The sequence below is a fragment of the Convolutriloba macropyga genome, chromosome 9, assembly GCF_964194025.1.
Source record: "Convolutriloba macropyga chromosome 9, txConMacr16.3, whole genome shotgun sequence".
In the NCBI taxonomy this organism is placed as follows: Eukaryota; Metazoa; Xenacoelomorpha; order Acoela; family Convolutidae; genus Convolutriloba; species Convolutriloba macropyga.
Genome location: NC_134476.1, coordinates 63771999 through 63792164, shown reverse-complemented (window position 1 = coordinate 63792164; position 20166 = coordinate 63771999). Strand labels below are relative to the sequence as shown.

Here is a 20166-nt window from a genome sequence, read left to right as displayed (position 1 = left end):
GGCTTAACTTTTTCGATCACCGAACTTTGTTTTGGCCACCAAATCGTCAATTTTAGTCCGAATTGGCTCATTTTTTGTGGGCATGCTCCACTTAAGCCATAGTTGGGGATAAAATAAAAAAAATCTGGCACAGCGAACCATTTTGGACAAGTTTTTACCAATTTCCGAAAAAGTATCCGCGCTCGATGAGGCTTAACTTTTTCGATCACCGAGGCTTTTTGAGGCTCTAAAATGTGTAAATATCGAATAAAAGTATTCTATGAGGTTTGAATACTCAAAAGAAAAAGCCTACAACACCTGGTGTTCCCAAGCGGTCACCCATCCAAGTACTAACCAGGCCCAATGTTGCTTAACTTCGGTGATCGGACGGGAACCGGTGCATTCAACATGGTATGGTCGTAGGCATTTGCGTAAGTGGGGGCGAATTTATATACAACAGTATTGTATTGTAGTCTTATATTCATATACAGGACCACTTTAACTCGCCGCCTTGCGGTTTGCAAAATAGTCACTTAATACATGCAATTTTAGCCACGTTTGTGTTATAATTTATGCAATTCGTAGCCATACAGTGTATTATGACCAACGCACAAACTTTTTGCTTCCAACCTTCCACAATACAGCGGAACGGCCCCAAAACAAGGGAGAGATGAATTGGGTCCGAGGAACCTGTTCAACCGGACATTGAACCGGAGGCATGACTTCAGTGGGTTTAGGCCGGTACTTGGGAAAATCATAGCTCAATTGCTTTTAGCCTAATTGTTGTGATAAACTTATTAAATAGGTAAGTATCAACTCTATTTGATAAGTTTTATTTGAATGCACTCTGCGTTAGCGGAGTGCAGCCTAAAGAATGGAACTGAGCGATTTGCACTAACTTAAAAGTTAGTTTAATAAAGGGAAATTTTACAATTAGTATTGATGTTTCCGAGACAGTTCCAAATACCAAATATACAGTAAACGCAAGCAGGGGAACTATTAGAATGGCCTTTACAAGTATATGGGGTGTGTTTGGAGCAATGGTTATTGCTGAAATTGTCATTTACAAAAAGTATCCGCGCACGATGAGGCTTAACTTTTTCGATCACCGAACTTAGTTTTGGCCACCAAATCGTTAATTTTAGTCCGAAATGGCTCATTTTTTGTGGGCATGCTCCACTTGAGCCATAGTTGGGGAAAAAACAAAAAAATCTTGCACAGCGAACCATTTCGGACAAGTTTTTACCAATTTCCAAAAAAGTATCCACGCTCGATGAGGCTTAACTTTTTCGATCACCGAACTTTGTTTTGGCCACCAAATCGTCAATTTTAGTCCGAATTGGCTCATCTTTGTGGGCATGCTCCACTTGAGCCATAGTTGTGGATAAAATAAAAAAAATCTGGCACAGCGAACCATTTTGGAGAAGTTTTTACCAATTTCCAAAAAAGTATCCGCGCTCGATGAGGCTTAACTTTTTCGATCACCGAGGCTTTTTGAGGCTCTAAAATGTGTAAATATCGAATAAAAGTATTCTATGAGGTTTGAATACTCAAAAGAAAAAGCCTACAACACCTGGTGTTCCCAAGCGGTCACCCATCCAAGTACTAACCAGGCCCAATGTTGCTTAACTTCGGTGATCGGACGAGAGCCGGTGCATTCAACATGGTATGGTCGTAGGCATTTGGGTAAGTGGGGGCGAATTTATATACAACAGTATTGTATTGTAGTCTTATATTCATATACAGGATCACTTTAACTCGCCGCCTTTCGGTTTGCAAAATAGTCACTTAATACATGCAATTTTAGCCACGTTTGTGTTATAATTTATGCAATTCGTAGCCATACAGTGTATTATGGCCAACGCACAAACTTTTTGCTTCCAACCTTCCACAATGCAGTGGAACGGCCCCAAAACAAGGGAGAGATGAATTGGGTCCGAGGAACCTGTTCAACCGGACATTGAACCGGAGGCATGACTTCAGTGGGTTTAGGCCGGTACTTGGGAAAATCATAGCTCAATTGCTTTTAGCCTAATTGTTGTGATAAACTTATTAAATAGGCAAGTATCAACTCTATTTGATAAGTTTTATTTGAATGCACTCTGCGTTAGCGGAGTGCAGCCTAAAGAATGGAACTGAGCGATTTGCACTAACTTAAAAGTTAGTTTAATAAAGGGAAATTTTACAATTAGTATTGATGTTACCGAGACAGTTCCAAATACCAAATATACAGTAAACGCAAGCAGGGGAACTATTAGAATGGCCTTTACAAGTATATGGGGTGTGTTTGGAGCTATGGTTATTGCTGAAATTGTCATTTACAAAAAGTATCCGCGCACGATGAGGCTTAACTTTTTCGATCACCGAACTTAGTTTTGGCCACCAAATCGTCAATTTTAGTCCGAAATGGCCCATCTTTGTGGGCATGCTCCACTTGAGCCATAGTTGGGGATAAAATAAAAGAAATCTGGCACAGCGAACCATTTTGGACAAGTTTTTACCAATTTCCAAAAAAGTATCCGCGCTCGATGAGGCTTAACTTTTTCGATCAACGAGGCTTTTTGAGGCTCTAAAATGTGTAAATATCGAATAAAAGGATTCTATGAGGTTTGAATACTCAAAAGAAAAAGCCTACAACACCTGGTGTTCCCAAGCGGTCACCCATCCAAGTACTAACCAGGCCCAATGTTGCTTAACTTCGGTGATCGGACGAGAACCGGTGCATTCAACATGGTATGGTTGTAGGCATTTGCGTAAGTGGGGGCGAATTTATATACAACAGTTTTGTATTGTAGTCTTATATTCATATACAGGATCACTTTAACTCGCCGCCTTGCGGTTTGCAAAATAGTCACTTAATACATGCAATTTTAGCCACGTTTGTGTTATAATTTATGCAATTCGTAGCCATACAGTGTATTATGACCAACGCACAAACTTTTTGCTTCCAACCTTCCACAATACAGTGGAACGGCCCCAAAACAAGGGAGAGATGAATTGGGTCCGAGGAACCTGTTCAACCGGACATTGAACCGGAGGCATGACTTCAGTGGGTTTAGGCCGGTACTTGGGAAACTCATAGCTCAATTGCTTTTAGCCTAATTGTTGTGATAAACTTATTAAATAGGTAAGTATCAACTCTTTTTGATAAGTTTTATTTGAATGCACTCTGCGTTAGCGGAGTGCAGCCTAAAGAATGGAACTGAGCGATTTGCACTAACGTAAAAGTTAGTTTAAGAAAGGGAAATTTTACAATTAGTATTGATGTTTCCGAGACAGTTCCAAATACCAAATATACAGTAAACGCAAGCAGGGGAACTATTAGAATGGCCTTCACAAGTATATGGGGTGTGTTTGGAGCAATGGTTATTGCTGAAATTGTCATTTACAAAAAGTATCCTCGCTCGATGAGGCTTAACTTTTTCGATCACCGAACTTAGTTTTGGCCACCAAATCGTCAATTTTAGTCCGAAATGGCTCATTTTTTGTGGGCATGCTCCACTTGAGCCATAATTGGGGAAAAATAAAAAAAATCTGGCACAGCGAACCATTTTGGACAAGTTTTTACCAATTTCCGAAAAAGTATCCGCGCTCGATGAGGCTTAACTTTTTCGATCACCGAACTTTGTTTTGGCCACCAAATCGTCAATTTTAGTCCGAATTGGCTCATCTTTGTGGGCATGCTCCACTTGAGCCATAGTTGGGGATAAAAAAAAAATCTGGCACAGCGAACCATTTTGGACAAGTTTTTACCAATTTCCAAAAAAGGATCCGCGCTCGATGAGGCTTAACTTTTTCGATCACCGAGGCTTTTTGAGGCTCTAAAATGTGTAAATATCGAATAAAAGTATTTTATGAGGTTTCAATACTCAAAAGAAAAAGCCTACAACACCTGGTGTTCCCAAGCGGTCACCCATCCAAGTACTAACCAGGCCCAATGTTGCTTAACTTCGGTGATCGGACGAGAACCGGTGCATTCAACATGGTATGGTCGTAGGCATTTGCGTAAGTGGGGGCGAATTTATATACAACAGTATTGTATTGTAGTCTTATATTCATATACAGGATCAATTTAACTCGCCGCCTTGCGGTTTGCAAAATAGTCACTTAATACATGCAATTTTAGCCACGTTTGTGTTATAATTTATGCATTTCGTAGCCATACAGTGTATTATGACCAACGCACAAACTTTTTGCTTCCAACCTTCCACAATACAGTGGAACGGCCCCAAAACAAGGGAGAGATGATTTGGGTCCGAGGAACCTGTTCAACCGGACATTGAACCGGAGGCATGACTTCAGTGGGTTTAGGCCGGTACTTGGGAAAATCATAGCTCAATTGCTTTTAGCCTAATTGTTGTGATAAACTTATTAAATAGGTAAGTATCAACTCTATTTGATAAGTTCTATTTGAATGCATTCTGCGTTAGCGGAGTGCAGCCTAAAGAATGGAACTGAGCGATTTGCACTAACTTAAAAGTTAGTTTAATAAAGGGAAACTTTACAATTAGAATTGATGTTTCCGAGACAGTTCCAAATACCAAATATACAGTAAACGCAAGCAGGGGAACTATTAGAATGGCCTTTACAAGTATATGGGGTGTGTTTGGAGCAATGGTTATTGCTGAAATTGTCATTTACAAAAAGTATCCGCGCTCGATGAGGCTTAACTTTTTCGATCACCGAACCTAGTTTTGGCCACCAAATCGTCAATTTTAGTCCGAAATGGCTCATTTTTTGTGGGCATGCTCCACTTGAGCCATAGTTGGGGAAAAATAAAAAAATCTGGCACAGCGAACCATTTTGGACAAGTTTTCACTAATTTCCAAAAAAGTATCTGCGCTCGATGAGGCTTAACTTTTTCGATCACCGAACTTTGTTTTGGCCACCAAATCGTCAATTTTAGTCCGAAAAGGCTCATTTTTTGTGGGCATGCTCCACTTGAGCCATAGTTGGGGATAAAATAAAAAAAAAATTTGGCACAGCGAACCATTTTGGACAAGTTTTTACCAATTTCCAAAAAAGTATCCGCGCTCGATGAGGCTTAACTTTTTCGATCACCGAGGCTTTTTGAGGCTCTAAAATGTGTAAATATCGAATAAAAGTATTCTATGAGGTTTTAATACTCAAAAGAAAAAGCCTACAACACCTGGTGTTCCCATGCGGTCACCCATCCAAGTACTAACCAGGCCCAATGTTGCTTAACTTCGGTGATCGGACGAGAACCGGTGCATTCAACATGGTATGGTCGTAGGCATTTGCGTAAGTGGGGGCGAATTTATATACAACAGTATTGTTTTTTAGTCTTATATTCATATACAGGATCACTTTAACTCGCCGCCTTGCGGTTTGCAAAATAGTCACTTAATACATGCAATTTTAGCCACGTTTGTGTTATAATTTATGCAATTCGTAGCCATACAGTGTATTATGACCAACGCACAAACTTTTTGCTTCCAACCTTCCACAATACAGTGGAACGGCCCCAAAACAAGGGAGAGATGAATTGGGTCCGAGGAACCTGTTCAACCGGACATTGAACCGGAGGCATGACTTCAGTGGGTTTAGGCCGGTACTTGGGAAAATCATAGCTCAATTGCTTTTAGCCTAATTGTTGTGATAAACTTATTAAATAGGTAAGTATCAACTCTATTTGATAAGTTTTATTTGAATGCATTCTGCGTTAGCGGAGTGCAGCCTAAAGAATGGAACTGAGCGATTTGCACTAACTTAAAAGTTAGTTTAATAAAGGGAAATTTTACAATTAGAATTGATGTTTCCGAGACAGTTCCAAATACCAAATATACAGTAAACGCAAGCAGGGGAACTATTAGAATGGCCTTTACAAGTATATGGGGTGTGTTTGGAGCAATGGTTATTGCTGAAATTGTCATTTACAAAAAGTATCCGCGCTCGATGAGGCTTAACTTTTTCGATCACCGAACCTAGTTTTGGCCACCAAATCCTCAATTTTAGTCCGAAATGGCTCATTTTTTGTGGGTATGCTCCACTTGAGCCGTAGTTGGGGATAAAATAAAAAAATCTGGCACAGCGAACCATTTTGGACAAGTTTTCACCAATTTCCAAAAAAGTATCCGCGCTCGATGAGGCTTAACTTTTTCGATCACCGAACTTTGTTTTGGCCACCAAATCGTCAATTTTAGTCCGAATTGGCTCATCTTTGTGGGCATGCTCCACTTGACCCATAGTTGGGGATAAAATAAAAACAATCTGGCACAGCGAACCATTTTGGACAAGTTTTTACCAATTTCCAAAAAAGTATCCGCGCTCGATGAGGCTTAACTTTTTCGATCACCGAGGCTTTTTGAGGCTCTAAAATGTGTAAATATCGAATAAAAGTATTCTATGAGGTTTGAATACTCAAAAGAAAAAGACTACAACACCTGGTGTTCCCAAGCGGTCACTCATCCAAGTACTAACCAGGCCCAATGTTGCTTAACTTCGGTGATCGGACGAGAACCGGTGCATTCAACATGGTATGGTCGTAGGCATTTGCGTAAGTGGGGACGAATTTATATACAACAGTATTGTATTGTAGTCTTATATTCATATACAGGATCACTTTAACTCGCCGCCTTGCGGTTTGCAAAATAGTCACTTAATACATGCAATTTTAGCCACGTTTGTGTTATAATTTATGCAATTGGTAGCCATACAGTGTATTATGACCAACGCACAAACTTTTTGCTTCCAACCTTTCACAATACAGTGGAACGGCCCCAAAACAAGGGAGAGATGAATTGGGTCCGAGGAACCTGTTCAACCGGACATTGAACCGGAGGCATGACTTCAGTGGGTTTAGGCCGGTACTTGGGAAAATCATACTTCAATTGCTTTTAGCCTAATTGTTGTGATAAACTTATTAAATAGGTAAGTATCAACTCTATTTGATAAATTTTATTTGAATGCACTCTGCGTTAGCGCAGTGCAGCCTAAAGAATGGAACTGAGCGATTTGCACTAACTTAAAAGTTAGTTTAATAAAGGGAAATTTTACAATTAGTATTGATGTTTCCGAGACAGTTCCAAATACCAAATATACAGTAAACGCAAGCAGGGGAACTATTAGAATGGCCTTTACAAGTATATGGGGTGTGTTTGGAGCAACGGTTATTGCTGAAATTGTCATTTACAAAAAGTATCCGCGCTCGATGAGGCTTAACTTTCGATCACCGAACATAGTTTTGGCCACCAAATCGTCAATTTTAGTCCGAAATGGCTCATTTTTTGTGGGCATGCTCCACTTGAGACATAGTTGGGGATAAAATAAAAAAAACCTGGCACAGCGAACCATTTTGGACAAGTTTTCACCAATTTCCAAAAAAGTATCCGCACTCGATGAGGCTTAACTTTTTCGATCACCGAGGCTTTTTGAGGCTCTAAAATGTGTAAATATCGAATAAAAGTATTCTATGAGGTTTGAATACTCAAAAAAAAGCCTACAACACCTGGTGTTCCCAAGCGGTCACCCATCCAAGTACTAACCAGGCCCAATGTTGCTTAACTTCGGTGATCGGACGAGAACCGGTGCATTCAACATGGTATGGTCGTAGGCATTTGCGTAAGTGGGGGCGAATTTATATACAACAGTATTGTATTGTAGTCTTATATTCATATACAGGATCACTTTAACTCGCCGCCTTGCGGTTTGCAAAATAGTCACTTAATACATGGAATTTTAGCCACGTTTGTGTTATAATTTATGCAATTCGTAGCCATACAGTGTATTATGACCAACGCACAAACTTTTGCTTCCAACCTTCCACAATACAGTGGAACGGCCCCAAAACAAGGGAGAGATGAATTGGGTCCGAGGAACCTGTTCAACCGGACATTGAACCGGAGGCATGACTTCAGTGGGTTTAGGCCGGTACTTGGGAAAATCATAGCTCAATTGCTTTTAGCCTAATTGTTGTGATAAACTTATTAAATAGGTAAGTATCAACTTTATTTGATAAGTTTTATTTGAATGCACGCTGCGTTAGCGGAGTGCAGCCTAAAGAATGGAACTGAGCGATTTGCACTAACTTAAAAGTTAGTTTAATAAAGGGAAATTTTACAATTAGTATTAATGTTTCCGAGACAGTTCCAAATACCAAATATACAGTAAACGCAAGCAGGGGAACTATTAGAATGGCCTTTACAAGTATATGGGGTGTGTTTGGAGCAATGGTTATTGCTGAAATTGTCATTTACAAAAAGTATCCGCGCTCGATGAGGCTTAACTTTCGATCACCGAACATAGTTTTGGCCACCAAATCGTCAATTTTAGTCCGAAATGGCTCATTTTTTGTGGGCATGCTCCACTTGAGACATAGTTGGGGATAAAATAAAAAAACCTGGCACAGCGAACCATTTTGGACAAGTTTTCACCAATTTCCAAAAAAGTGTCCGCGCTCGATGAGGCTTAACTTTTTCGATCACCGAGGCTTTTTGAGGCTCTAAAATGTGTAAATATCGAATAAAAGTATTCTATGAGGTTTGAATACTCAAAAAAAAGCCTACAACACCTGGTGTTCCCAAGCGGTCACCCATCCAAGTACTAACCAGGCCCAATGTTGCTTAACTTCGGTGATCGGACGAGAACCGGTGCATTCAACATGGTATGGTCGTAGGCATTTGCGTAAGTGGGGGCGAATTTATATACAACAGTATTGTATTGTAGTCTTATATTCATATACAGGATCACTTTAACTCGCGGCCTTGCGGTTTGCAAAATAGTCACTTAATACATGGAATTTTAGCCACGTTTGTGTTATAATTTATGCAATTCGTAGCCATACAGTGTATTATGACCAACGCACAAACTTTTGCTTCCAACCTTCCACAATACAGTGGAACGGCCCCAAAACAAGGGAGAGATGAATTGGGTCCGAGGAACCTGTTCAACCGGACATTGAACCGGAGGCATGACTTCAGTGGGTTTAGGCCGGTACTTGGGAAAATCATAGCTCAATTGCTTTTAGCCTAATTGTTGTGATAAACTTATTAAATAGGTAAGTATCAACTCTATTTGATAAGTTTTATTTGAATGCACTCTGCGTTAGCGGAGTGCAGCCTAAAGAATGGAACTGAGCGATTTGCACTAACTTAAAAGTTAGTTTAATAAAGGGAAATTTTACAATTAGTATTGATGTTTCCGAGACAGTTCCAAATACCAATTATACAGTAAACGCAAGCAGGGGAACTATTAGAATGGCCTTTACAAGTATATGGGGTGTGTTTGGAGCAATGGTTATTGCTGAAATTGTCATTTACAAAAAGTATCCGCGCTCGATGAGGCTTAACTTTTTCGATCACCGAACTTTGTTTTGGCCACCAAATCGTCAATTTCAGTCCAAATTGGCTCATCTTTGTGGGCATGCTCCACTTGAGCCTTAGTTGGGGATAAAATAAAAAAAATCTGGCACAGCGAACCATTTTGGACAAGTTTTTACCAATTTCCAAAAAAGTATCCGCGCTCGATGAGGCTTAACTTTTTCGATCACCGAGGCTTTTTGAGGCTCTAAAATGTGAAAATATCGAATAAAAGTATTCTATGAGGTTTGAATACTCAAAAGAAAAAGCCTACAACACCTGGTGTTCCCAAGCGGTCACCCATCCAAGTACTAACCAGGCCCAATGTTGCTTAACTTCGGTGATCGGACGAGAACCGGTGCATTCAACATGGTATGGTCGTAGGCATTTGCGTAAGTGGGGGCGAATTTATATACAACAGTATTGTATTGTAGTCTTATATTCATATACAGGATCACTTTAACTCGCCGCCTTGCGGTTTGCAAAATAGTCACTTAATACATGCAATTTTAGTCACATTTGTGTTATAATTTATGCAATTCGTAGCCATACAGTGTATTATGACCCACGCACAAACTTTTTGCTTCCAACCTTCCAAAATACAGTGGAACGGCCCCAAAACAAGGGAGAGATGAATTGGGTCCCAGGAACCTGTTCAACCGGACATTGAACCGGAGGCATGACTTCAGTGGGTTTAGGCCGGTACTTGGGAAAATCATAGCTCAATTGCTTTTAGCCTAATTGTTGTGATAAACTTATTAAAAAGGTAAGTATCAACTCTATTTGATAAGTTTTATTTGAATGCACTCTGCTTTAGCGGAGTGCAGCCTAAAGAATGGAACTGAGCGATTTGCACTAACTTAAAAGTTAGTTTAATAAAGGGAAATTTTACAATTAGTATTGATGTTTCCGAGCCAGTTCCAAATACCAAATATACAGTAAACGCAAGCGGGGGAACTATTAGAATGGCCTTTACAAGTATATGGGGTGTGTTTGGAGCAATGGTTATTGCTGAAATTGTCCTTTACAAAAAGTATCCGCGCTCGATGAGGCTTAACTTTTTCGATCACCGAACTTTGTTTTGGCCACCAAATCGTCAATTTTAGTCCGAATTGGCTCATTTTTTGTGGGAATGCTCCACTTGAGCCATAGTTGGGGATAAAATAAAGAAAATCTGGCACAGCGAACCATTTTGGACAAGTTTTTACCAATTTCCAAAAAAGTATCCGCGCTCGATGAGGCTTAACTTTTTCGATCACCGAGGCTTTTTGAGGCTCTAAAATGTGTAAATATCGAATAAAAGTTTTCTATGAGGTTTGAATACTCAAAAGAAAAAGCCTACAACACCTGGTGTTCCCAAGCGGTCACCCATCCAAGTACTAACCAGGCCCAATGTTGCTTAACTTCGGTGATCGGACGAGAACCGGTGCATTCAACATGGTATGGTCGTAGGCATTTGCGTAAGTGGGGGCGAATTTATATACAACAGTATTGTATTCTAGTCTTATATTCATATACAGGATCACTTTAACTCGCCGCCTTGCGGCTTGCAAAATAGTCACTTAATACATGCAATTTTAGCCACGTTTGTGTTATAATTTATGCAATTCGTAGCCATAAAGTGTATTATGACCAACGCACAAACTTTTTGCTTCCAACCTTCCACAATACAGTGGAACGGCCCGAAAACAAGGGAGAGATGAATTGGGTCCGAGGAACCTGTTCAACCGGACATTGAACCGGAGGCATGACTTCAGTGGGTTTAGGCCGGTACTTGGGAAAATCATAGCTCAATTGCTTTTAGCCTAATTGTTGTGATAAACTTATTAAATAGGTAAGTATCAACTCTATTTGATAAGTTTTATTTGAATGCACTCTGCGTTAGCGGAGTGCAGCCTAAAGAATGGAACTGAGCGATTTGCACTAACTTAAAAGTTAGTTTAATAAAGGGAAATTTTACAATTAGTATTGATGTTTCCGAGACAGTTCCAAATACCAAATATACAGTAAACGCAAGCAGGGGAACTATTAGAATGGCCTTTACAAGTATATGGGGTGTGTTTGGAGCAATGGTTATTGCTGAAATTGTCATTTACAAAAAGTATCCGCGCTCGATGAGGCTTAGCCTTTTCGATCACCGAACTTTGTTTTGGCCACAAAATCGTCAATTTTAGTCCGAATTGGCTCATCTTTGTGGGAATGCTCCACTTGAGCCATAGTTGGGGATAAAATAAAAAAAATCTGGCACAGCGTACCATTTTGGACAAGTTTTTACCAATTTCCAAAAAAGTATCCGCGCTCGATGAGGCTTAACTTTTTCGATCACCGAGGCTTTTTGAGGCTCTAAAATGTGTAAATATCGAATAAAAGTATTCTATGAGGTTTGAATACTCAAAAGAAAAAGCCTACAACACCTGGGGTTCCCAAGCGGTCACCCATCCAAGTACTTACCAGGCCCAATGTTGCTTAACTTCGGTGATCGGACGAGAACCGGTGCATTCAACATGGTATGGTCGTAGGCATTTGCGTAATTGGGGGCGAATTTATATACAACAGTATTGTATTGTAGTCTTATATTCATATACAGGATCACTTTAACTTGCCGCCTTGCGGTTTGCAAAATAGTCACTTAATACATGCAATTTTAGCCACGTTTGTGTTATAATTTATGCAATTCGTAGCCATACAGTGTATTATGACCAACGCACAAACTTTTTGCTTCCAACCTTCCACAATACAGTGGAACGGCCCCAAAACAAGGGAGAGATGAATTGGGTCCGAGGAACCTGTTCAACCGGACATTGAACCGGAGGCATGACTTCAGTGGGTTTAGGCCGGTACTTGGGAAAATCATAGCTCAATTGCTTTTAGCCTAATTGTTGTGATAAACTTATTAAATAGGTGAGTATCAACTCTATTTGATAAGTTTTATTTGAATGCACTCTGCGTTAGCGGAGTGCAGCCTAAAGAATGGAACTGAGCGATTTGCACTAAATTAAAAGTTAGTTTAATAAAGGGAAATTTTACAATTAGAATTGATGTTTCCGAGACAGTTCCAAATACCAAATATACAGTAAACGCAAGCAGGGGAACTATTAGAATGGCCTTTACAAGTATATGGGGTGTGTTTGGAGCAATGGTTATTGCTGAAATTGTCATTTACAAAAAGTATCCGCGCTCGATGAGGCTTAACTTTTTCGATCACCGAACTTTGTTTTGGCCACCAAATCGTCAATTTTAGTCCGAATTGGCTCATCTTTGTGGGCATGCTCCACTTGAGCCATAGTTGGGGATAAAATAAAAAAAATCTGTCACAGCGAACCATTTTGGACAAGTTTTTACCAATTTCCAAAAAAGTATCCGCGCTCGATGAGGCTTAACTTTTTCGATCACCGAGGCTTTTTGAGGCTCTAAAATGTGTAAATATCGAATAAAAGTATTCTATGAGGTTTGAATACTCAAAAGAAAAAGCCTACAACACCTGGTCTTCCCAAGCGGTCACCCATCCAAGTACTAACCAGGCCCAGTGTTGCTTAACTTCGGTGATCGGACGAGAACCGGTGCATTCAACATGGTATGGTCGTAGGCATTTGCGTAAGTGGGGGCGAATTTATATACAACAGTATTGTATTGTAGTCTTGTATTCATATACAGGATCACTTTAACTCGCCGCCTTGCGGTTTGCAAAATAGTCACTTAATACATGCAATTTTAGCCACGTTTGTGTTATAATTTATGCAATTCGTAGCCATACAGTGTATTATGACCAACGCACAAACTTTTTGCTTCCAACCTTCCACAATACAGTGGAACGGCCCCAAAACAAGGGAGAGATGAATTGGGTCCGAGGAACCTGTTCAACCGGACATTGAACCGGAGGCATGACTTCAGTGGGTTTAGGCCGGTACTTGGGAAAATCATAGCTCAATTGCTTTTAGCCTAATTGTTGTGATAAACTTATTAAATAGGTAAGTATCAACTCTATTTGATAAGTTTTTTTTGAATGCACGCTGCGTTAGCGGAGTGCAGCCTAAAGAATGGAACTGAGCGATTTGCACTAACTTAAAAGTTAGTTTAATAAAGGGAAATTTTACAATTAGTATTGATGTTTCCGAGACAGTTCCAAATACCAAATATACAGTAAACGCAAGCAGGGGAACTATTAGAATGGCCTTTACAAGTATATGGGGTGTGTTTGGAGCAATGGTTGTTGCTGAAATTGTCATTTACAAAAAGTATCCGCGCTCGATGAGGCTTAACTTTTTCGATCACCCAACTTTGTTTTGGCCACCAAATCGTCAATTTTAGTCCGAATAGGCTCATCTTTGTTGGCATGCTCCACTTGAGCCATAGTTGGGGATAAAATAAAAAAAATCTGGCACAGCGAACCATTTTGGACAAGTTTTTACCAATTTCCAAAAAAGTATCCGCGCTCGATGAGGCTTAACTTTTTCGATCACCGAGGCTTTTTGAGGCTCTAAAATGTGTAAATATCGAATAAAAGTATTCTATGAGGTTTGAATACTCAAAAGAAAAAGCCTACAACACCTGGTCTTCCCAAGCGGTCACCCATCCAAGTACTAACCAGGCCCAGTGTTGCTTAACTTCGGTGATCGGACGAGAACCGGTGCATTCAACATGGTATGGTCGTAGGCATTTGCGTAAGTGGGGGCGAATTTATATACAACAGTATTGTATTGTAGTCTTGTATTCATATACAGGATCACTTTAACTCGCCGCCTTGCGGTTTGCAAAATAGTCACTTAATACATGCAATTTTAGCCACGTTTGTGTTATAATTTATGCAATTCGTAGCCATACAGTGTATTATGACCAACGCACAAACTTTTTGCTTCCAACCTTCCACAATACAGTGGAACGGCCCCAAAACAAGGGAGAGATGAATTGGGCCCGAGGAACCTGTTCAACCGGACATTGAACCGGAGGCATGACTTCAGTGGGTTTAGGCCGGTACTTGGGAAAATCATAGCTCAATTGCTTTTAGCCTAATTGTTGTGATAAACTTATTAAATAGGTAAGTATCAACTCTATTTGATAAGTTTTTTTTGAATGCACGCTGCGTTAGCGGAGTGCAGCCTAAAGAATGGAACTGAGCGATTTGCACTAACTTAAAAGTTAGTTTAATAAAGGGAAATTTTACAATTAGTATTGATGTTTCCGAGACAGTTCCAAATACCAAATATACAGTAAACGCAAGCAGGGGAACTATTAGAATGGCCTTTACAAGTATATGAGGTGTGTTTGGAGCAATGGTTATTGCTGAAATTGTCATTTACAAAAAGTATCCGCGCTCGATGAGGCTTAACTTTTTCGATCACCGAACTTTGTTTTGGCCACCAAATCGTCAATTTTAGTCCGAATTGGCTCATCTTTGTGGGCATGCTCCACTTGAGCCATAGTTGGGGATAAAATAAAAAAAATCTGGCACAGCGAACCATTTTGGACAAGTTTTTACCAATTTCCAAAAAAGTATCCGCGCTCGATGAGGCTTAACTTTTTCGATCACCGAGGCTTTTTGAGGCTCTAAAATGTGTAAATATCGAATAAAAGTATTCTATGAGGTTTGAATACTCAAAAGAAAAAGCCTACAACACCTGGTCTTCCCAAGCGGTCACCCATCCAAGTACTAACCAGGCCCAGTGTTGCTTAACTTCGGTGATCGGACGAGAACCGGTGCATTCAACATGGTATGGTCGTAGGCATTTGCGTAAGTGGGGGCGAATTTATATACAACAGTATTGTATTGTAGTCTTGTATTCATATACAGGATCACTTTAACTCGCCGCCTTGCGGTTTGCAAAATAGTCACTTAATACATGCAATTTTAGCCACGTTTGTGTTATAATTTATGCAATTCGTAGCCATACAGTGTATTATGACCAACGCACAAACTTTTTGCTTCCAAACTTCCACAATACAGTGGAACGGCCCCAAAACAAGGGAGAGATGAATTGGGTCCGAGGAACCTGTTCAACCGGACATTGAACCGGAGGCATGACTTCAGTGGGTTTAGGCCGGTACTTGGGAAAATCATAGCTCAATTGCTTTTAGCCTAATTGTTGTGATAAACTTATTAAATAGGTAAGTATCAACTCTATTTGATAAGTTTTATTTGAATGCACTCTGCGTTAGCGAAGTGCAGCCTAAAGAATGGAACTCAGCGATTTGCACTAACTTAAAGTTAGTTTAATAAAGGGAAATTTTACAATTAGTATTGATGTTTCCGAGACAGTTCCAAATACCAAATATACAGTAAACGCAAGCAGGGGAACTATTAGAATGGCCTTTACAAGTATATGGGGTGTGTTTGGAGCAATGGTTATTGCTGAAATTGTCATTTACAAAAAGTATCCGCGCTCGATGAGGCTTAACTTTTTCGATCACCGAACTTTGTTTTGGCCACCAAATCGTCAATTTTAGTCCGAATTGGCTCATCTTTTTGGGCATGCTCCACTTGGGCCATAGTTGGGGATAAAATAAAAAAAATCTGGCACAGCGAACCATTTTGGACAAGTTTTTACCAATTTCCAAAAAAGTATCCACGCTCGATGAGGCTTAACTTTTTCGATCACCGAGGCTTTTTGAGGCTCTAAAATGTGTAAATATCGAATAAAAGTATTCTATGAGGTTTGAATACTCAAAAGAAAAAGCCTACAACACCTGGTGTTCCCAAGCGGTCACCCATCCAAGTACTAACCAGGCCCAATGTTGCTTAACTTCGGTGATCGGACGAGAACCGGTGCATTCAACATGGTATGGTCGTAGGCATTTGCGTAAGTGGGGGCGAATTTATATACAACAGTTTTGTATTGTAGTCTTATATTCATATACAGGATCACTTTAACTCGCCGCCTTGCGGTTTGCAAAATAGTCACTTAATACATGCAATTTTAGCCACGTTTGTGTTATAATTTATGCAATTCGTAGCCATACAGTGTATTATGACCAACGCACAAACTTTTTGCTTCCAACCTTCCACAATACAGGGGAACGGCCCCAAAAAAAGGGAGAGATGAATTGGGTCCGAGGAACCTGTTCAACCGGACATTGAACCGGAGGCATGACTTCAGTGGGTTTAGGCCGGTACTTGGGAAAATCATAGCTCAATTGCTTTTAGCCTAATTGTTGTGATAAACTTATTAAATAGGTAAGTATCAACTCTATTTGATAAGTTTTATTTAAATGCACTCTGCGTTAGCGAAGTGCAGCCTAAAGAATGGAACTCAGCGATTTGCACTAACTTAAAAGTTAGTTTAATAAAGGGAAATTTTACAATTAGTATTGATGTTTCCGAGACAGTTCCAAATACCAAATATACAGTAAACGCAAGCAGGGGAACTATTAGAATGGCCTTTACAAGTATATGGGGTGTGTTTGGAGCAATGGTTATTGCTGAAATTGTCATTTACAAAAAGTATCCGCGCTCGATGAGGCTTAACTTTTTCGATCACCGAACTTTGTTTTGGCCACCAAATCGTCAATTTTAGTCCGAATTGGCTCATCTTTGTGGGAATGCTCCACTTGAGCCATAGTTGGGGATAAAATAAAAAAAAATCTGGCACAGCGAACCATTTTGGACAAGTTTTTACCAATTTCCAAAAAAGTATCCGCGCTCGATGAGGCTTAACTTTTTCGATCACCGAGGCTTTTTGAGGCTCTAAAATGTGTAAATATCGAATAAAAGTATTCTATGAGGTTTGAATACTCAAAAGAAAAAGCCTACAACACCTGGTGTTCCCAAGCGGTCACCCATCCAAGTACTAACCAGGCCCAATGTTGCTTAACTTCGGTGATCGGACGAGAACCGGTGCATTCAACATGGTATGGTCGTAGGCATTTGCGTAAGTGGGGGCGAATTTATATACAACAGTATTGTATTCTAGTCTTATATTCATATACAGGATCACTTTAACTCGCCGCCTTGCGGCTTGCAAAATAGTCACTTAATACATGCAATTTTAGCCACGTTTGTGTTATAATTTATGCAATTCGTAGCCATACAGTGTATTATGACCAACGCACAAACTTTTTGCTTCCAACCTTCCACAATACAGTGGAACGGCCCCAAAACAAGGGAGAGATGAATTGGGTCCGAGGAACCTGTTCAACCGGACATTGAACCGGAGGCATGACTTCAGTGGGTTTAGGCCGGTACTTGGGAAAATCATAGCTCAATTGCTTTTAGCCTAATTGTTGTGATAAACTTATTAAACAGGTAAGTATCAACTCTATTTGATAAATTTTATTTGAATGCACTTGGGTTAGGGGAGTGCAGCCTAAAGAATGGAACTGAGCGATTTGCACTAACTTAAAAGTTAGTTTAATAAAGGGAAATTTTACAATTAGTATTGATGTTTCCGAGACAGTTCCAAATACCAAATATACAGTAAACGCAAGCAGGGGAGCTATTAGAATGGCCTTTACAAGTATATGGGGTGTGTTTGGAGCAATGGTTATTGCTGAAATTGTCATTTACAAAAAGTATCCGCGCTCGATGAGGCTTAACTTTTTCGATCAACGAACTTAGTTTTGGCCACCAAATCGTCAATTTTAGTCCGAAATGGCTCATTTTTTGTGGGCATGCTCCACTTGAATCATAGTTGGGGATAAAATAAAAAAATCTGGCACAGCGAACCATTTTTGACAAGTTTTCACCAATTTCCAAAAAAGTATCCGCGCTCGATGAGGCTTAACTTTTTCGATCAACGAACTTAGTTTTGGCCACCAAATCGTCAATTTTAGTCCGAAATGGCTCATTTTTTGTGGGCATGCTCCACTTGAGCCATATTTGGGGATAAAATAAAAAAAATTTGGCACAGCGAACCATTTTGGACAAGTTTTCACCAATTTCCAAAAAAGTATCCGCGCTCGATGAGGCTTAACTTTTTCGATCACCCAGGCTTTTTGAGGCTCTAAAATGTGTAAATATCAAATAAAAGTATTCTATGAGGTTTGAATACTCAAAAGAAAAAGCCTACAACAACTGGTGTTCTCAAGCGGTCACCCATCCAAGTACTAACCAGGCCCAATGTTGCTTAACTTCGGTGATCGGACGAGAACCGGTGCATTCAACATGGTATGGTCGTAGGCATTTGCGTAAGTGGGAGCGAATTTATATACAACAGTATTGTATTGTAGTCTTATATTCATATACAGGATCACTTTAACTCGCCGCCTTGCGGTTTGCAAAATAGTCACTTAATACATGCAATTTTAGCCACGTTTGTGTTATAATTTATGCAATTCGTAGCCATACAGTGTATTATGACCAACGCACAAACTTTTTGCTTCCAACCTTCTACAATACAGTGGAATGGCCCCAAAACAAGGGAGAGATGAATTGGGTCCGAGGAACCTGTTCAACCGGACAATGAACCGGAGGCATGACTTCAGTGGGTTTAGGCCGGTACTTGGGAAAATCATAGCTCAATTGCTTTTAGCCTAATTGTTGTGATAAACTTATTAAATAGGTAAGTATCAACTCTATTTGATAAATTTTATATGAATGCACTCTGCGTTAGCGGAGTGCAGCCTAAAGAATGGAATTCAGCGATTTACACTAACTTAAAAGTTAGTTTAATAAAGGGAAATTTTACAATTAGTATTGATGTTTCCGAGACAGTTCCAAATACCAAATATACAGTAAACGCAAGCAGAAGAACTATTAGAATGGCCTTTACAAAAATATGGGGTGTGTTTGGAGCAATGGTTAATGCTGAAATTGTCATTTACAAAAAGTATCCGCGCTCGATGAGGCTTAACTTTTTCGATCACCGAACTTAGTTTTGGCCACCAAATCGTCAATTTTAGTCCAAATTGGCTCATCTTTGTGGGCATGCTCCACTTGAGCCATAGTTGGGGATAAAATAAAAAAATCTGGCACAGCGATCCATTTTGGACAAGTTTTTACCAATTTCCTAAAAAGTATCCGCGCTCGATGAGGCTTAACTTTTTCGATCACCGAGGCTTTTTGAGGCTCTAAAATGTGTAAATATCGAATAAAAGTATTCTATGAGGTTTGAATACTCAAAAGAAAAAGCCTACAATAACTGGTGTTCTCAAGCGGTCACCCATCCGAGTACTAACCAGGCCCAATGTTGCTTAACTTCGGTGATCGGACGAGAACCGGTGCATTCAACATGGTATGGTCGTAGGCATTTGCGTAAGTGGGAGCGAATTTATATACAACAGTATTGTATTGTAGTCTTATATTCATATACAGGATCACTTTAACTCGCCGCCTTGCGGTTTGCAAAATAGTCACTTAATACATGCAATTTTAGCCACGTTTGTGTTATAATTTATGCAATTCGTAGCCATACAGTGTATTATGACCAACGCACAAACTTTTTGCTTCCAACCTTCCACAATACAGTGGAATGGCCCCAAAACAAGGGAGAGATGAATTGGGTCCGAGGAACCTGTTCAACCGGACATTGAACCGGAGGCATGACTTCAGTGGGTTTAGGCCGGTACTTGGGAAAATCATAGCTCAATTGCTTTTAGCCTAATTGTTGTGATAAACTTATTAAATAGGTAAGTATCAACTCTAATTGATAAGTTGTATTTGAATGCACTCTGCGTTAGCGGAGTGCAGCCCAAAGAATGGAACTGAGCGATTTGCACTAACTTAAAAGTTAGTTTAATAAAGGGAAATTTTACAATTAGTATTGATGTTTCCGAGACAGTTCCAAATACCAAATATACAGTAAACGCAAGCAGGAGAACTATTAGAATGGCCTTTGCAAAAATATGGGGTGTGTTTGGAGCAATGGTTAATGCTGAAATTGTCATTTACAAAAAGTATCCGCGCTCGATGAGGCTTAACTTTTTCGATCACCGAACTTAG

At 39.8% G+C, this 20166-nt stretch overlaps 18 non-coding genes across 18 annotated transcripts; all 18 read right to left on the bottom strand.

Annotated features, from left to right (window-relative positions):
• Positions 1 to 285: 285 nt before the first annotated feature.
• Positions 286 to 404, bottom strand: LOC142346323 (5S ribosomal RNA). The gene has a single exon (XR_012759386.1). It is a non-coding gene; the product is annotated as a 5S ribosomal RNA (ribosomal RNA).
• Positions 405 to 1540: 1136 nt separating this feature from the next.
• On the bottom strand, positions 1541 to 1659 carry LOC142347090 (5S ribosomal RNA). The gene has a single exon (XR_012760113.1). It is a non-coding gene; the product is annotated as a 5S ribosomal RNA (ribosomal RNA).
• Positions 1660 to 2607: 948 nt separating this feature from the next.
• LOC142346889 (5S ribosomal RNA) lies at positions 2608 to 2726 on the bottom strand. The gene has a single exon (XR_012759925.1). It is a non-coding gene; the product is annotated as a 5S ribosomal RNA (ribosomal RNA).
• A 1133-nt stretch (positions 2727 to 3859) lies between these two features.
• LOC142346657 (5S ribosomal RNA) lies at positions 3860 to 3978 on the bottom strand. The gene has a single exon (XR_012759705.1). It is a non-coding gene; the product is annotated as a 5S ribosomal RNA (ribosomal RNA).
• Positions 3979 to 5116: 1138 nt separating this feature from the next.
• On the bottom strand, positions 5117 to 5235 carry LOC142346732 (5S ribosomal RNA). Its single transcript, XR_012759777.1, has one exon. It is a non-coding gene; the product is annotated as a 5S ribosomal RNA (ribosomal RNA).
• A 1136-nt stretch (positions 5236 to 6371) lies between these two features.
• Positions 6372 to 6490, bottom strand: LOC142347196 (5S ribosomal RNA). The gene has a single exon (XR_012760212.1). It is a non-coding gene; the product is annotated as a 5S ribosomal RNA (ribosomal RNA).
• Positions 6491 to 7435: 945 nt separating this feature from the next.
• Positions 7436 to 7554, bottom strand: LOC142346655 (5S ribosomal RNA). The gene has a single exon (XR_012759703.1). It is a non-coding gene; the product is annotated as a 5S ribosomal RNA (ribosomal RNA).
• A 943-nt stretch (positions 7555 to 8497) lies between these two features.
• On the bottom strand, positions 8498 to 8616 carry LOC142346654 (5S ribosomal RNA). The gene has a single exon (XR_012759702.1). It is a non-coding gene; the product is annotated as a 5S ribosomal RNA (ribosomal RNA).
• Positions 8617 to 9563: 947 nt separating this feature from the next.
• Positions 9564 to 9682, bottom strand: LOC142346653 (5S ribosomal RNA). The gene has a single exon (XR_012759701.1). It is a non-coding gene; the product is annotated as a 5S ribosomal RNA (ribosomal RNA).
• A 949-nt stretch (positions 9683 to 10631) lies between these two features.
• LOC142346652 (5S ribosomal RNA) lies at positions 10632 to 10750 on the bottom strand. Its single transcript, XR_012759699.1, has one exon. It is a non-coding gene; the product is annotated as a 5S ribosomal RNA (ribosomal RNA).
• Positions 10751 to 11698: 948 nt separating this feature from the next.
• LOC142346955 (5S ribosomal RNA) lies at positions 11699 to 11817 on the bottom strand. The gene has a single exon (XR_012759988.1). It is a non-coding gene; the product is annotated as a 5S ribosomal RNA (ribosomal RNA).
• A 948-nt stretch (positions 11818 to 12765) lies between these two features.
• On the bottom strand, positions 12766 to 12884 carry LOC142346886 (5S ribosomal RNA). Its single transcript, XR_012759922.1, has one exon. It is a non-coding gene; the product is annotated as a 5S ribosomal RNA (ribosomal RNA).
• A 948-nt stretch (positions 12885 to 13832) lies between these two features.
• Positions 13833 to 13951, bottom strand: LOC142346884 (5S ribosomal RNA). The gene has a single exon (XR_012759921.1). It is a non-coding gene; the product is annotated as a 5S ribosomal RNA (ribosomal RNA).
• A 948-nt stretch (positions 13952 to 14899) lies between these two features.
• On the bottom strand, positions 14900 to 15018 carry LOC142346883 (5S ribosomal RNA). The gene has a single exon (XR_012759920.1). It is a non-coding gene; the product is annotated as a 5S ribosomal RNA (ribosomal RNA).
• Positions 15019 to 15965: 947 nt separating this feature from the next.
• Positions 15966 to 16084, bottom strand: LOC142346651 (5S ribosomal RNA). Its single transcript, XR_012759698.1, has one exon. It is a non-coding gene; the product is annotated as a 5S ribosomal RNA (ribosomal RNA).
• Positions 16085 to 17033: 949 nt separating this feature from the next.
• On the bottom strand, positions 17034 to 17152 carry LOC142346650 (5S ribosomal RNA). Its single transcript, XR_012759697.1, has one exon. It is a non-coding gene; the product is annotated as a 5S ribosomal RNA (ribosomal RNA).
• A 1136-nt stretch (positions 17153 to 18288) lies between these two features.
• On the bottom strand, positions 18289 to 18407 carry LOC142347175 (5S ribosomal RNA). The gene has a single exon (XR_012760192.1). It is a non-coding gene; the product is annotated as a 5S ribosomal RNA (ribosomal RNA).
• A 947-nt stretch (positions 18408 to 19354) lies between these two features.
• LOC142347246 (5S ribosomal RNA) lies at positions 19355 to 19473 on the bottom strand. Its single transcript, XR_012760259.1, has one exon. It is a non-coding gene; the product is annotated as a 5S ribosomal RNA (ribosomal RNA).
• Between the last annotated feature and the right edge of the window lie 693 nt (positions 19474 to 20166).